Raw genomic sequence first — 15,682 nt, forward strand, 5'->3', positions numbered from 1 at the left:
GGTAGCTGGTATGAAAAAGGAAAAATCACAAACTAATCTCTCATGAACAGATACAAAAAGCCCTACTCAAAATGTCAGCAAATTGAATTCACTAATAAATAAAATATCAAATTGATTTTATCGCAAGTACTAAGTTGGTTTAACATGCTGAAATCGAGAATTTAATTTCTCACATTAACAGTCTAAAGCAGAAAGATCTATAATCCGCTCAACAAATGCAGAAAATATATTTAGTAAAATTCAATATTCATGATTTAAAACCCTTAGAAAAGTAGAAATAGAAGATCACTTCCTTCCTCTTTATTTTTTACTTCCCCCAAAATGCTATGGCAAACAACATACATAATGGTTAAATGCAGAAAATTTCCCCACAAAACAAGTGACAGGACAAGGATTGTCCACCATCAGCACTTCCGGTCAACAGTCAGTGGAGCCCAGTCAGTGCAACGTGAACAAGGAAATAAATGGTATAAGGACTGGAAAGAAAGAAACAAAGCTGTATTATGTTTGTAGACTATCCAAAGGCATTTACGGATAAGCTGTCTGGAGAGTTTAACAATTTAGGAAAATCAACTAGCACTGCGGAAAAACCAATCAAATTTCAATACAAACAGCAAGCAGAAAATCAAATCTAAAATGGTAACATTTGCAACAGCGTAAAAAAAGTACTTAAGTGCCTTGAAATAAACCTAACAAAGGATACGTAAGATTTCTAAAGGAAAACTACAGAACTTTATTAAGATGTTTAACAAGACTTAAATAGAGAAGGACTGGATATTATAAAATGTCCATTTTCTTCAGATTAACTTGCAGATTCAGTGCAATCCCACTCAAAATCCCAAAACTTGATTTGAGGGTATGGAACTTCACTAAGTTGATTCTATACATTTTAAACGGCAATGCAAAGGATCTGGACGAGTCAAGACTCTCTTGAAGAAGAATGCTCTCAGATATCAAGATTTTTTCACAAAGTAAACCAGTGTTGTTATAGGCATGAAATAGATCAAGAGAACAGACTCACACTCATAGTGACATGTGATAAAACATACAAGTAGAAAGAAGAGTCTTTGCAGTGATTACATGTCCACAGAGAAGACGTCAATTTGCCTCACATCACACATAAAAATTACTGTCAGATGAACTTTGGACCTAAATTTGAAAGGCTAAATACAGAAAATAAAACAGAAAAATACATTAAATTCAATTAAGTTTATTACAGAAAGTACATTAAATACAGAATTTAACAGATGAAATCCTTCATCCTCCTTTCCTTCAGGTAGGAAAGGATGTCTTAAACAAGGCACAAAAAACACAAACCATAAAGGAAATCATTTGTAAGTGTCACTACATCAAAATTAAAATTTTCCATTTACCAAGAAACACCATGGGAAACTCATGGCTGAGCAGGAGAAGAGACTAGCCACATGGAGAACATAGGGAACAAGAGGGCCCAGAACATACAAGGGATTCTGCAAACAATTCAGAAGAGACAGACAACACAACAGAAAAACGATCCACTCCATGGAGGAGGAAATCCATGTGGTCGTAAATACAGGAAAAAATTCATCAACTTCCTTGTAACAGAGAAAAGCAAAGAAAACCCACAAAGACAGGGGAGGGCACAGCTCAGAGACAGAGGGCATGCTTAGCATGCACGGGGTCCTGGGTTCAATCCCCAGTACCTCTATTAAGTAAATAAATAAATAAACCCAATTACCTCTCCCTCTTAAAAAAAAAAAAAAAAAAACTGAAAAAAAGGAACTGTGAAAAAAAAAGAAAAAAATACCCACAAAGAGATATGAATACACACTCTTCATTTATCAAAAACAAAAAAATGGGTTGACAATAATACTAAGTGTTGGCAAAGTCAGACGACCTTCTGGAACAGAGTAGAGGTGAAGAGACCCCAAACTTGACTTCTCCGCTAACAGAACGTCAAGCTAGTGTACCCCTGGAACACGGGCACAGAATATTCCCAGCTGCATCAGCTGTACTCCCCAAACTGTTAACACCACCAAGAGGTGGATAAATACAATGTCATTTTCAGTCAATGAAATACTACAGGCCAGTGAAATTTACCACACTAGAGCTCCACACAACAAAACACATGCATCTTACAAACCTGGTGTAGAGCAAAGAAGAAAGACACAGAGAAGTGGTCTGACCCCATGTACGCACGATCCCCAAGCAGGAAAAGGCAAATGATATTACTTAAAGAGAGGAGAAATGGGTTTTTAAAGCACGAAAATTATTATCATAAAATGCAGATGGTCACCTGGGGAGGAGGACAGGGTGTGATGGGGGGGCCCAAGGCAGGCTGCAAGGAGGCTGCCAGTGCTTGGGTTATACAGGTCTTCTCTTCAACCTATTCATTAAGCTATATACTTATGGCCTACGAACGGTTTTATACATCTGTTATACTCTACAACGAAAATCACTGAAAATAAACCTGTAAACTCTAGAGCTTGATCTGGAGCTCCTGGATAAATGTTTCGTTATCATAAACAAGCACAGGAAGACAAAAGGATGATAAGAAATAGACTAAAAGTAACAGGGGAGACTCGGCCCTCTTCTCGCAGGCCCTGGGCTCTGCCCTGGTGTGCCCTCCACCACAGAAAACATCCACGCCCGAGCACTGAGGTCATTGGCTGCGGGAGCTGATCCAGCCTGCCGAGCTGGGGTCCACCCATCAGGACACATGTGCAAGCCTGGGTCCTTCGCACGCGATTAGAGAAGTTGAGGAGGGCGGGGGGCACGAGAGAGAATACATGAGACCCCACGGCCCAATTACTAGAAACCATCCCAAGGCCCAGGGCGGAAGGAATGCTGTGAAACTATATCTTCTTACAGGGGTCCGAGAGGGGGGTCGGAAGGCCAGTGGAAGCTACCGGTCTGCACCCGCAGGAGCCAAAGAGGCAAGGGGACCTGACCCCTGGTAGGGCCAGACGGGCTGGTGAGGGCCCACGATTCCAGCACGAGGCCCCAGAGCCCTCATTTCTCTCTCCTGATCCCTAGAGTGTCTTCACAGCCCCCTGTCCTCCATCCTCCTCCAGGCTGGGGCCTCCCTACCCGATGATGAGGGTGCACGGAGAGCCTGCTGCAGCCCCTCTCTGGGCTCTGCCCTATCCCACCCAACCATCCTGCCAGGCCCGCTGCCTTCCCCCGCACAATGAGGAGCTGGATCAAACGGAGCTTGGCTCTGAGACACTTCACTCAGTCTTCAACTCTGGAAAATCATTTGTGGTCATCTGAAGTATGTTTAGGGGGAGAAGTATAGCTCAGTGGTAAAGCAGTGCTTATTAGCATGCACAAGGTCCTGGGTTCAATAACCAGTCCCTCCAGTTAAAGTAAATTAATTAAAAATATTCTCTAATTAGGCCGACTCTGGCTTACTCATTTTGTACCAATTCTTAAGGATCAGACAAAATAAATTATTTTGAAGTCCCCTTGTATGCAGAGTAATCCTAACTTAGAAACAAAAGAGACAAAAATCATCTTCAGCTACAGAAGCAGCTGGCGAGTCACAGATGACTTGAGTTTTCACCTTTGGAGGCTTCAACTCGGTGAAAATCCACCGTCCACCTACATCCTTCCACGTCACGGTCGACATCCTTTAACCCACCTGCTCTCCGGGGTTCCCACAGCCGCCGCCCTACTCAAGTCCTCATCTCTGGGCATCACGCCCACGCCCCACAGCAGCCTCCGAGGCGCTCTTCCTGCCTCAGTCTCCGTCAGGTCACCGACCAGGCCTCCCAACTGCAGGCGGGCTCAGACCCTCCAAGCAGCTGTGCGCAGACTCCAGGGGCCCCCAGAGGCTGCCGGGCCTCCTTGCATGACACTTACGGGGCTCAGGCGGCGCTCCAGCCTCTTACCCCCAACGCTGCCCTCGATGCGCTGCCCCCCACGCACGTTCCCCCGCCCACACACGCAGCCCTCTCCCATGTAGCTCTCCGCCCACGCATGATGCCACGCCCATGCACGCTGCCCCACCCACTCACGCAGCTCCCCCCACCCACTCTGCTGTCCCCTCCCAATGACTCAGCACCAACTCTTTCTGAAATCTGGAAGGTGCGTTTCTGCCCCTCTACTCACCAAACACCTCCTGCTCCAAATCACATTCCTTCTGCTGGGACCGTCCCCATTCAGGACAGTCCCAATCCTGAGTGGATCCCTCTGTGCTCTGCGCACCTAGGAGACTTGGCTTAAACTTCAGCTGAAGTATCTGTTTCACTAAACGTGTCCACAGCCAAACTCTCGATTTCCCTCCTCAAACACGCTCCTCCCTTGGGCTGCTCCGTTCTGAGCTTGGAGCTACCATCCAGCTGGTGGCTCAGACTGAAAAGCTAGGGCCGACTGTGATGTCCTTCTTTCTCCCCCACGTGCGATCCGTAGGCAGTCCTGTCGGCACTACCTGGGGCCCCACCCTCCCGGCGGCTCCCTGCTCTCCCCTGCTCTCCTCCAACCCCTTCTCCACAAAGGAGACAGAGAGACCTTGTAAAAACATAAAGCTCATAATGTCATTCCTTCTGTTAAAGGACTCCACTGACATTCCGCTGGTTTTCAAATAAAATTCCTTCCCTTTTCAAAACCCTGAATTACCATGCTGGTTTCAGATTAGATTAGAATTTCTTTGCAACTATGAATTAGCATTTATTAAAAATACACCAAAACTTGAAAAAAGCAATAAACCAAGGGAATCAAAACTGTTGATCTTGCATTAATCACATTTAGCTTAAAACTTAGCTGTACCTTATTAGAAACAGAAAAAAAACAATCACGGGACTATATCTGAACCCCACAGGTACCCCTGGAGAGTCCCCACACCTCCAGGGACCCTCCCCCCAGACAGTACTGCGACCTCGTGGGCTATCACAAACCGTCCAACACAAACCGAACTTCAGCCCACGAGGTGCATGTAATAAGTCAGTCAAAGATGCCTTGCTTTGGGCTGGAATTAAATCAACTCGAAGTGGTAAGAAAGACAATTTCATTTTGACCGTAAGTTCTAATTAACTACTGATCATACAGTAATTTCTAAGAGCCATCTTGGACCAAAGGATCCCAGATAGTAAAAAGTGGGAAAATACTGTTCAATACTCACCGATATCACCTTGGGAACAAAACAAAACAAAACAACAGCAAGAAAAATGAATGCCAGGTTCCACCCTCGGAGATTCCGATTTAATCTGCCTGGCACGAGATCCAGGTGAGTTCTTTTTAAGTTCCTGCAGATGTTTCTAAGAGCTGAGAACGACAAAACCAGATGACCGCCCCTAATTCTCTTTCTACCCTCATTTCCTCCCATAAACCCCTCACTCTGCTCATTTTTTGGTTCCTCAAATATGTCAAACTCATTCTCCACCTCAGGGTCTTTGCAGGAGCTCTTCCAACTGCCTTGCAGGTTTTTGCCCCTACCCAGCCCACCCACAAGGCTCCCTCCTTCCTGTCCAGCCCTGCTTCATCTTAGGTATCACCTCCTTATAGAGGTCTTCTCCAATCACCCAATCAAGAAGCCGCTGGTCACTCTGAACTGAATCTCCCTTCAGCTGTCTGCAGAGCATTTAACATTCTCTGAATTTCTCTTGTTTCTTTATTGTCTGTTCTCCCCACTAGAACACGAACTCCAGGAAAGCGAAATCCTTATGCATGCTGTTCATCACAGCTTCCCAAGCTGCTAGGACAGTGCCTGGCACACACCAGGTTCGGTAAATATCTGTTGAATGAATGAGTCATAAAGCAAGTGAACATAATCCAGGTCACCTCCACCTACCAAGTCTCACTGAAAATCACCGTATTACAAATTTAGCCAAACTATAAATGTTACAGTCATCCTTACTGAAAATATCCTTTTTCCTATCCTATAGCTAGAGAATTATTACTTTAAAGACTAAAATTCATCTTTCAGGAAAGTTCTCAAATTGACAAACATCATACCAAAAAAAAAAAAACTACCGGTCTGTCTGACTCCCAGAGTGAGTACACTTAAAATAATGTGTCCCTGCAATTTTCTCTGGCATAAACTATCACCTCTCCGGGCATTGCAGCATGACTATTTCCTTACATTCTTCAACATCATGTATATTTTTTAAATTAAGTCTTTCACTCCATGGATGACATTCATTCATATAATCAGGCTGTTAGAGATATCTTTCAAACTCAAGGTCTCTAATGACCAACTTTAGTGGAAATAAACAGGAAGTCTAAAGGGTAAATAGGTGACATATTCACATATTATTTTCTCCAGCTCCGTTTTTTCGGGTACCAAAAGTAGAAGCACCTCTATTCATACATGAAAGAAATTCAAGGCTGATTTAAAAAATTAAACAAATGTAACAAAAAAAGAAGCAGACTCCCAGAAATGGAGAGCAAACTGGTGGTTACCAGTGGCAAGAGAGAAAAGGGGAGGGGCAAGACAGGGCTAGGGGATTAAGAGATACAAGCTATTAGGTATAAAATAAGTCAAAAGGATATATTTTACAAGGGAAATAAAGTGAACACTTTATAACTATAAATGGAGCATAACTTTAAAACTTTTTAACTAAATTTTTTTTAAATCAAGGCTGATCTAATGCCCATTACTAGTTATATTGAGAAAATCATCATCATCATCAAAAAAAAAAAAAAAAAAAGCTGCTACATTTAGTGGGTAGAATAGTGGTCTCCAAAGAGATACATCCACATCCTGGAACCTATGACTATTGCCTCGCACGGCTAAGAGTGAGTATTGCCTTACATGGTAAAAAATGTGATGAAGGTCGTGATCTTGAAAAAAGATGCTTATCCTGAATTATCTGGTTCAGCCCTAAATGTGATCCCACGCATCCTTTTAAGAGAGAGGCAGAGGGAGTTCTGACACAGAGGGGAGGAGGAGGTGTGACCACAGAAGCAGACACTGGAGGGATGTGGCCAAAAGCCAACAATAAATGCTACAAGAGGCAAGAAGGGAGGGGAGAGGGTATAGCTCAGTGGTAGAGTACGGGCTTAGCATGCATTAAGTTCTGGGTTCAACTCCCAGTACTTTCACCAAGAAAAAAAAAAAAAAAGACATTGGAAGAGGCAAGGAAGGGGTTCTCCCCTAGAGCCCACAGAGGGGGCACAGCACTTCCAACCCTTCAATTTTAGACTTCTAGCCTCCAGATTGCAAGAAAAGACATTTCTATTGTTTTAAGCCTCCCAGCCTATGGTCATTTTACAACATTTGTTACAACAGCCACCAGAAAGTAAACACTTAATTGATCATTACATCTGTGCTAGACACTGTGAAGAGTGAGGCACAAGAAATTTGACAGCTATCAGAATAAAGTTTTTGCTTCGAAGTAAATAAACTTCTTCAAAATATATATTTTAAGCAAGTATAATTTAAACATATTCCATTTCCTTTTCGCAGGACAGATCTAGAATATAGTGCTCCATTTGCATCATGATTTGAAGCCACTCACTTGGCCTCTGTAAGGTAGTTTCCCCTCCTAAAATACAAGATTAAATTTTTGACTCCCTCGGGGTTGTGGCGATAATGAGAAAAAAGATGCTGACAGATAATCTTTCAAAGCTTCAAAGAGCCTTAGAGTTATAATAGCCCTGGAGAAGAATTTAGTACCAACCCTCAATCTTGGGAAGGGAACACAAGGGCTCATGGAGGAGAGGCCCTTGCCCTGTGAGAGCCAGGGGACCCCAGGTATCTCAACAGTGATGTGCTGCCCACAGAAGGATGAGGGCGATACTCCCAGTTCACCTGGGCTCTGCTTTCTTCCTCCAGTTTCCTCTGATTCAATGCACTCAGTCACCTTAGGGCTAATGGCAAAATACAGGGCTGGGGCACAGATTATTTCCACTGAAAGGACTCTAGCCTAGGTGTGATGGGGGGAAAATGACAAAACAAAATCCCAGAATGTACTGTGAGGCTATGAGCCAGTCCCTACTCAGAACCAGCACAAAAAAGGAGGTGTAAAGGTGACTGTCAACACCAATTCTTCCAGCATCTATCAGCCAAGAAAGAGCGATAAAGGATCTAATCGGTGATAAACAATCTAAAGATCACGTCTTAATGAGCGTGGGTCACTGCTGCCATCTTCCCATCAAAGAGACAGTGTGACAAGGAGACAGAGACAGAGACAACGAGTGGGATACAGCTCATCATCCAATCAAGGTAAAAACTCTTAACCGAGAACAGGAGGCAACCTGTTTAATCTGATGATGGGTATTTACAAAACCATACAACAAGCATCAGACCTACTGGTGAAATGATAAAAGTTTTCCCCTCAGGACCAGGGATGAGAGAAGGATGCCTTACCACCACCACTTCCCTTCAACATGGTACTCAAGATCTGAGCCTATGCAGTAAGGCAAGAAAAAGAAATAAAAATTGTAAGGAATGGAAAGAAGTGATAAAGTTGTCATTATTTACTGATGTGTGATTGCATGTGTAGGAAACCCAAAAGAAAACATGGATAAATATTAGAATTAATATGAGAGTTTTAAGAGTTTTAAGTTTAAGAGATACAAAATTCAATACGGAAAAATAAATTGTATTTCCATATACCAGCACAAAGTGTTAGAAAATGAAATATTTAAAAGATACCATTGACTATATTATCAAAAATATAAAATATCTGGAAATGGGTTTAACAAAAGATGTGCAAAACCTATGCCAGGAAAATTGTCAACTTTACTGAGCCTTCCAAAAGTAACTCAAGTGTGTGCATAGGTCTTAGTCACAACAAATGCAACAAAAATAAATTGGATAAAATTATGATAACTTCTCATTTAAAGGCTGCTTTTTGAAATCTCAAGGTATCTTGATGTGTTACATAAAAATTCAGGTCAGACAGGTGCAATGAAGATTCTGATGGTGGACCAGAATTCTTATCATTAGCCTATGTTTTAAACAAACATCGAAGAAACATGTGAATTTCCACACTATGTACTATATTAACTCCGAAAAACAAAGACTGTAAGTCCTTTAACTTTATAATGAGTATAAAGGAAAGTCTGTTGGAATATAAGATCTAAAATGGCATTTTATGGGTGTATATAAACTTTCAACACACCTGAGATTCTATGCCATCTATTCTAACCCAATCCATTTAGAATAAATGGTCCAAACCAATGGATATATATTGGGGGTCAATTCATCCTTGCATGGGAATTACTTGAAATTTTTGCATTATTTTTCAGTCATTCCCCTGTTAGAGCTACCTTTAAATGTAGGTGGAATGGACAGCTTCCCTTAATGTGATATTTATAAAGCAGACATCTCAAAATTCTCCATTAGCCTGAAAATATCAACACTCCTTACATCAATGGTTAAATTCCTTCGAGCTAAGACATTATGTCTCCTGGAACCCACTTTCAAAAGAAAAATACTTCTTGAAGGAAGTAACATATGAGCCATTATCCAATTTTAACACGAAATGTAATTTGCCTGACTCGTAAGCAAGATTTGGGGGAACCAATTCTGACAATGCAGAGGAGAAAGACAGAATACTTTTCAAGAGACAGAGCCAGGGTACATAGTGCTACCATTAGCCAGATGGGTTGGCACAGTGAGGGATGCTGGAAAGTAAAAAGCTGACATTACAGTGCTAAAGGGAAAGTGAAAAGATGCCAGAGACACACATATAATGCACTTGACAATGTAGGTGAGGACACCGTCCTGCTGTCAAGATGTGTTTGAGAGACTACTGACTGGGACACTTTATCATCTCCTGACTTGCAGATGGCCTGATCTCTATAGCACCCTCGTGGAATGCGGTAAACCCTTGAAAGCGGGGTTACATTTTATTCTCTTACCGACCCTACAGCACAGTAAAGCCTTCTGAACCCAGTAGGTACTCAGTAATATCACTTGGGGAATTAAAAATTCATTTAAAAACAAGTAACTGAGTTCTGGAGATATACAAACTGTACTTTTAAATTAGAGCCACCATTTTTTTTTCAATGATAAAAGTTGTTGTTGACAAAAGCAAGTGTTGACAAAGATGCAGAGCAACTGGAACTTGCCTGCGTTGCTGGTGGGAGCGTCCACTGACACAACCAATTTGGAAAACTGTTCGTGGGTGTGTTCTAAACATAAACACACTCTCTGTGGCACAGTTATTCAAGAACAGGTATGCCCACCAGAAGGTTTATTGGTAATAGCCATCGTGTGATGGACACAAATTGTCCATTGACAGTAAAAATGGATAAATGAATTGTGGTATATCCATACAACCGAGTACTGCACAGCAACAAAAAAGAACAAACCTGTATCAATCTTACACGTGGTAAAAGAAGCCAGACTCAAAGGGAGTGCACACCTTATGATGCCACTTACATGAAGCTCAAAAACAGGCAAAACTAATCCAATATGCTGGACTAGAGGTTAGAAGAGTGGTTATCAATAGATAAAAAAACAAATTTCTTCTGTACAGCACAGGGAACTGTATTCAGTATCTTGTAGTAACCTGTAATGAACAAGAATATGAAAACGAAAATATGTATGTACATGTATGGCTGAACTACTATGCTGTACACCAGAAACCGACACACTCTGACTGACTATATGTAAATTAAAAAATTAAAAAAATAAAAATAAGAAGAATGGTTATCTTTGAGGGCTGGAGTATTAAGTGTGAGGGGGGGTGGACAGGGAGCTTCTTTGGTGCCAGACATGTTCTAAATCTTGATCTGTGTGGTGAGTATGCAAGTACATTTATATACAAAACTTCACTGAGCTGTACACTTAGGATTTGTGTACTGAAGTATAAATTATACGTCATTAAAAAGGTAAATAAGAGAAAAAATGTTGGCTGTTTATCAATGCTTAATATTTGTTTTAATCACTCTAATGACAAGAAGAAGCGATCTTCTGTAAACACAGTTTTGCTGCTGGCTATAATTTGAATGCCTGAACACTTGAAAGGACCCTTCAGCCAATCAAATAAGGAACAGGACTCTCTCTCTACACAGATACATAAACTGTTCTGTCTCTATAGTTTGCTCCTCATTAACATCTCAAAGACGCCGTAATCAAAATCCAGACATCAACAGAGAGCAAGGGGTAATGAGGACCAGCACCGAAATGAGCAGCACCTCCAGCTTCCTGATTGAAGGGTCCCGTGGGGCTGAAGGCAGCAGCTCCCACTGCCCCTGAGGGTCCTACTCATTTAACAAGGCGTGTGCAGAGAATGCCTCTGACTCTTCAAGCCCTACACGCGATATGCATGAGACACTCATCGGCTAAACCCTCTGTCTTACATGAGCCAGTCCCCAGTAAAGATCTGTTATTCGGGGGATCCCAGAAACCAAAGCTGGGGAATTGCTGTTGATAGAAGCCTGGTGTGTCTACAGTGAAAAGACACAGGGAGTTGACAGCAATCGGAAATCAGAACCAGGGGAAGGGCCGCCGTCAGCCACCTCTTCCTCACTGACTAATGCGTCTTTTACAGCATGTGCAGGAAAAAGGTGCTAAAGACATCTCAAGTTAATGATCAAAACATAAAGGAGCTGTCGTTGTTAAGTAACTCCGGATGAAAATACCTGAAAAAAAAATTCTATTGAAAAGCCACAGAGTCTAAGATGTTAATTTCAGCTTAAGTAACTCCCAACAAAAAAATAATCAATATTTGAAAAAAAGAACAACAACAACAAACTTCTATTGAAAAGCCATAGAGTAAGGTGCTAATTTCAGCTTCCGCAGCCAAAGCCTGTGGAGAAACAGCCTGGGCTGTCTCAGCCACTGAGTTTTCAGAGCTTCCGAGCAAACTTACAGTCCATCAGCAAAATGGAACAGACACCTTTGCCCTTTTGCTACCAGAACCCCCTGAAAAGCTACTGTATGATAAATCTGAATTTCTAAGAAGATACTGTAAGTTTCCTGGGGAGCATAGAGACATAAGTTGGATTCATTTCAAAATATTTAGATGAAAACTGCCTGCCACGTTTGTACCAACAAACAAGCCCTTATCTCATTTTTTTCCCCTTTCACCAACTTCTCACATGAACGGGAAACACCCGCATCATATGTCACATGGTAACCATGTATTTTCAATGGCTAGAGAACGTCATTCACCATCGAGTGCTCTTTTTTTTGGTGGGGCGAGGTAATTAGGTTTATTTATTTACTTATTTATTTACATATTTACTTATTTATTTATTTATTTAAATGGAGGGACTGGGGATTGAACCCAGAACCTCATGCATGCTAGGCATGCGCTCTACCACTGAGCTATACCCTCTCCCCTTCAAGTGCTTTTTTTTTAATACTAAAAACAGCCAGGTCTACTAATCAAGTGGAAAGCCATCAGTAACAACAACAAAAATGTAAATACTTTTCCTTAAAACAGTAATCATGCTTTCACATGCTCCTTTCATTTTAAGAAACAAGATTCAAGAGTCCCTCTGGCAAACTAGCCTTGTGCACGGTTAAGGCCACTCCCACACGGACCAAAGCTTCTCTGGCCAGCGAAAGAACTACTGTATGTGTCCTTAGTACTCACAAAGTTAAAGTTTTAATCCAGCAAATATAATGTCATTCTAACAGTTCACACTAATCCTATTTACCCAACTACAAATAAATAAACTTACCCTTTGGGTGGACAATTTGCAACGTACAGTTTCTCTGCCCAAGGAAGGAAATTGGACAGCAAATGCTGAAAGCGGCATTTCAGAAGGACTATTAAATGCTGACACAACTCAGTGTCTTATAAATCGGGGTCACTTATGACAATTCACACTAAAGTTTGTCATGGATGTTCATAAAAGACAAAAGATGCTATTTTCCACTCTGTCCCAGTTAAGATAAATAATCTGAAATCAGATATAATTGAGTACTTTCTCTAGCAAACTGTCATGGCCCCGAAAATTGTATTTAGAAAAGAAGACAATACGAGGGAATCAGTGTCAACACTGTACCTGTTACGCCCTGTGGAAATGACATTAAATGAGAAATACACAGAGGAGAAAGGATGAAATGAACAAAAAGTGGGTTTGTATTCCCAGCAGCTGATCACTTAAAAGCATACACTCCCAAGGCTGCCACTCAGAGTTTTTACTTTGACTCAAGACTTGAAAAAGATGATGTCAGCTTGGTTCAGCATCTCCTTATGCAGCCCGACATTAGCCCCTACCCACGCCTTCATCTGAACACACACCGTCTGCGAAAGCAGCACGGTGAACGAGCACTCCCACAGAGTGCGAACAGCTTCTCCCACTCTACACAGCTTCTCCCACTCTGTCCTTTTAGAAGAGGGAGGGGGGCCTTCCCTTGCTCCAGATAAAAGGTGTCAGGTCCTTTCTGTCCGTTCTTGGAGAGTCACTCAAAGTCAAAGAACAATCTTAAATCAGAGGTGAGACTTCCCAGTCCCTTGTAATAATCAATACTCCAAATCTGATGTGGAGCTCCATCTGCCTCCCAGGGGATCGTCTTCTGGTGCGGGTGGGTCAGCAGGTCAGGCTTTCCTCTTGGTAGCTGTTGACCCCCTTGGGTACTGGGAGGCAAGGAGGAGGAAATCAACTGGGAGGGCTGTATCGGGCCTTGGAGTACTTATAATTTGTTCTCAACAGGATACCAGCTCTACTGCTGGGGCTAGGTAGGGGCGGGGCACAAAAGATGTCAGCAAGCCCCTCCCACCACCCTGGTGCATCGGTGAGGTATCAGGTCCCCATGCCAGGGAACAAGCATAGACAGGCAAATAAGACTGTCTGACTTGAGTCAGACCCTGGAGCCAAGGCTGGAGTGAAGACTGTGTCTGTAACAAGGAAAGCAGAGGTGGCCAGGATGACGCCCAAACCTGGAGCACTTGAGGCCAATGGCCAAAACTACGGGCATCCTGTGAGCCCAGCCCTCTGCCACAGTCAATTCAAGAGTAAAGGGCTAGCTGGCATGCAAGATCCCTGAATGCAACGGTGGAAAACATCATGCCACGGTCATGCCAATGGGCTGGTGCAGGGTCCGGGTCAGCCACAGCCCTCTGGGGGCAAGCACAGGTGGCTTGCACAGCCCAGGCATGCCCATGGCGTGAGGCAGCAGGCAGGCTTCAGACACCGTCCTGAGACTCTCTTCCCCCCGCCAATCACTCTGCCACTGGCACGTAGAATACTGACTTCTCATAACTCCTAACAGTGTCTCCCCCAAAGGCCTGCCCTGTTTTGGGAGCTAGGCCAGCACACAGCCACTGAGAGGACTTAGCATCAGCCAACACAGTGGACCCTTGTCCTGCCCCAGGCTCTGGGTACACCCTTCCTGTACTTAGGAATCCACCCTATGGGCTTCCTGTCTCAAAGCAGAAGGCATTTATTTTCCCAGTGTCTCTTGCTTTTAGGGTGAACCACCACCTCTGGACTTGAAGTGAAAAAAAATTAACTGTTATTTAATCACTGCATTTGGGGGTATCTCACCCCATATTCTAATAAACAGGCAAAAGGACAAGTTCCCGTTCTACGGGGCTGCAGCATCTCTGTGCTATCTAGGAACTTGCATTCGTGTGTGTATGTGTGTGTGTGTGTGTGTGTGTGTGTGTGAACACTGACTCAAAACCATGTCATGGGCCACCCTCCAGCCCCACATAGGCAAGCTTCCCCAAAGAGCACCATTCCTGGCTGTCTCTGTTTTCTCACCTCTCAGTCCCTCGGTCTGACTCCCACGTCCACCACATCACTCACACTGTTCCTCCTGAGGTCCTTTCCAAAGCTGACTGCCAAATGCCTTAGGAGTCAGGTCAACAGAAACATACCAGCCTGAACTCCACCCCAATCATCATAACTGCTGACAGTCTTTAGATGAAGAGCTTTATTCTACTGCCCACCAGGAAAAAAACTGTCTTCTCTGGAGGAAGGTAATAGCTTCCAAAGACCCTACAATTTTCACACACAAAGACAGGTCCTTAATAAAAAATTACAAAGCACAACAAGAAGCAAGAACAAGTGATCAAAAACAAAGAGAAAGAATAGATAACATATACTACTCTAGGTGTAACATCGAGGTAATATATTACAGTTGTCACAAAGGAATTTTAATACAATTATAATTGCTGTGTGCAGGAGAACAGATTAAAGATGTTGAATTTTATCAGCTACCAGGAATCTATGCAAAAGAATCAGATAGAAATATAATAACTGTAATTAAAAATCCAATACATGGATTTAACAGCAGATTCAACACAGCAGTAGAAGGATTTTTTAGCTTAAAAGAGACGTCAGGAGAAATGCCCGTATAGAAACACAGAGAGAACAAAAGAATGAAAATACAGACAAGAGCTGAGGTGGCCTCCAGACACGGATAAAGGAGCTAACATACATGCAGCTGGAATCCCAAGAGGAGAAAAAAGAAGCACTACTGCAGAAATAATCACCAGGAGTTTTCCGAAACTGATTAAAGACATCAAGCCACAGATCCAAGAAGCTCCGTCAACCACAATTAGGGGACATGTACTGGGGAGGAGGTGTGAAGGCAGATACAAAGAACATAGGTCTGACTCACACTCTCACACTTCACTCACGGAATTTCGATAGCCTCTCTTACCCACTTAGCTATTAAGGGAAACTAAGGATAAAAGGTCAGAGAATGCCTTATTAAAGACCCCAGGTCAAAATGTTTTATTCATTTGGGGCTGAATTCTGTCAGATATCACTTGTGACATAAAAATTCTTTTCCTTTTTCTGTTTTTTTGTTGTTGTTGTTGTTGTTTTTTAGTTTTAAAAACCT

General features: G+C 42.6%; 1 protein-coding gene across 6 annotated transcripts in view; it reads right to left on the reverse strand.

Moving 5' to 3' along the window:
- CSGALNACT1 (chondroitin sulfate N-acetylgalactosaminyltransferase 1) overlaps positions 1 to 15,682 on the reverse strand; it is a 257,672-nt gene that overhangs the window by 107,770 nt on the left and 134,220 nt on the right. Inside the window, exon 1 of one of the 6 annotated variants that reach the window (XM_074353666.1) lies at positions 3,623 to 3,643. The exons of the other annotated variants lie outside the window; for them this stretch is intronic. The gene's annotated coding sequence lies outside the window, so the exon portion shown is untranslated. Of the gene's footprint in view, positions 1 to 3,622; positions 3,644 to 15,682 lie in introns of those variants that run through there. 6 annotated transcript variants of the gene reach the window in all.

Source organism: Camelus bactrianus, chromosome 26 (assembly GCF_048773025.1).
Source record: "Camelus bactrianus isolate YW-2024 breed Bactrian camel chromosome 26, ASM4877302v1, whole genome shotgun sequence".
NCBI lineage: Eukaryota > Metazoa > Chordata > Mammalia > Artiodactyla > Camelidae > Camelus > Camelus bactrianus.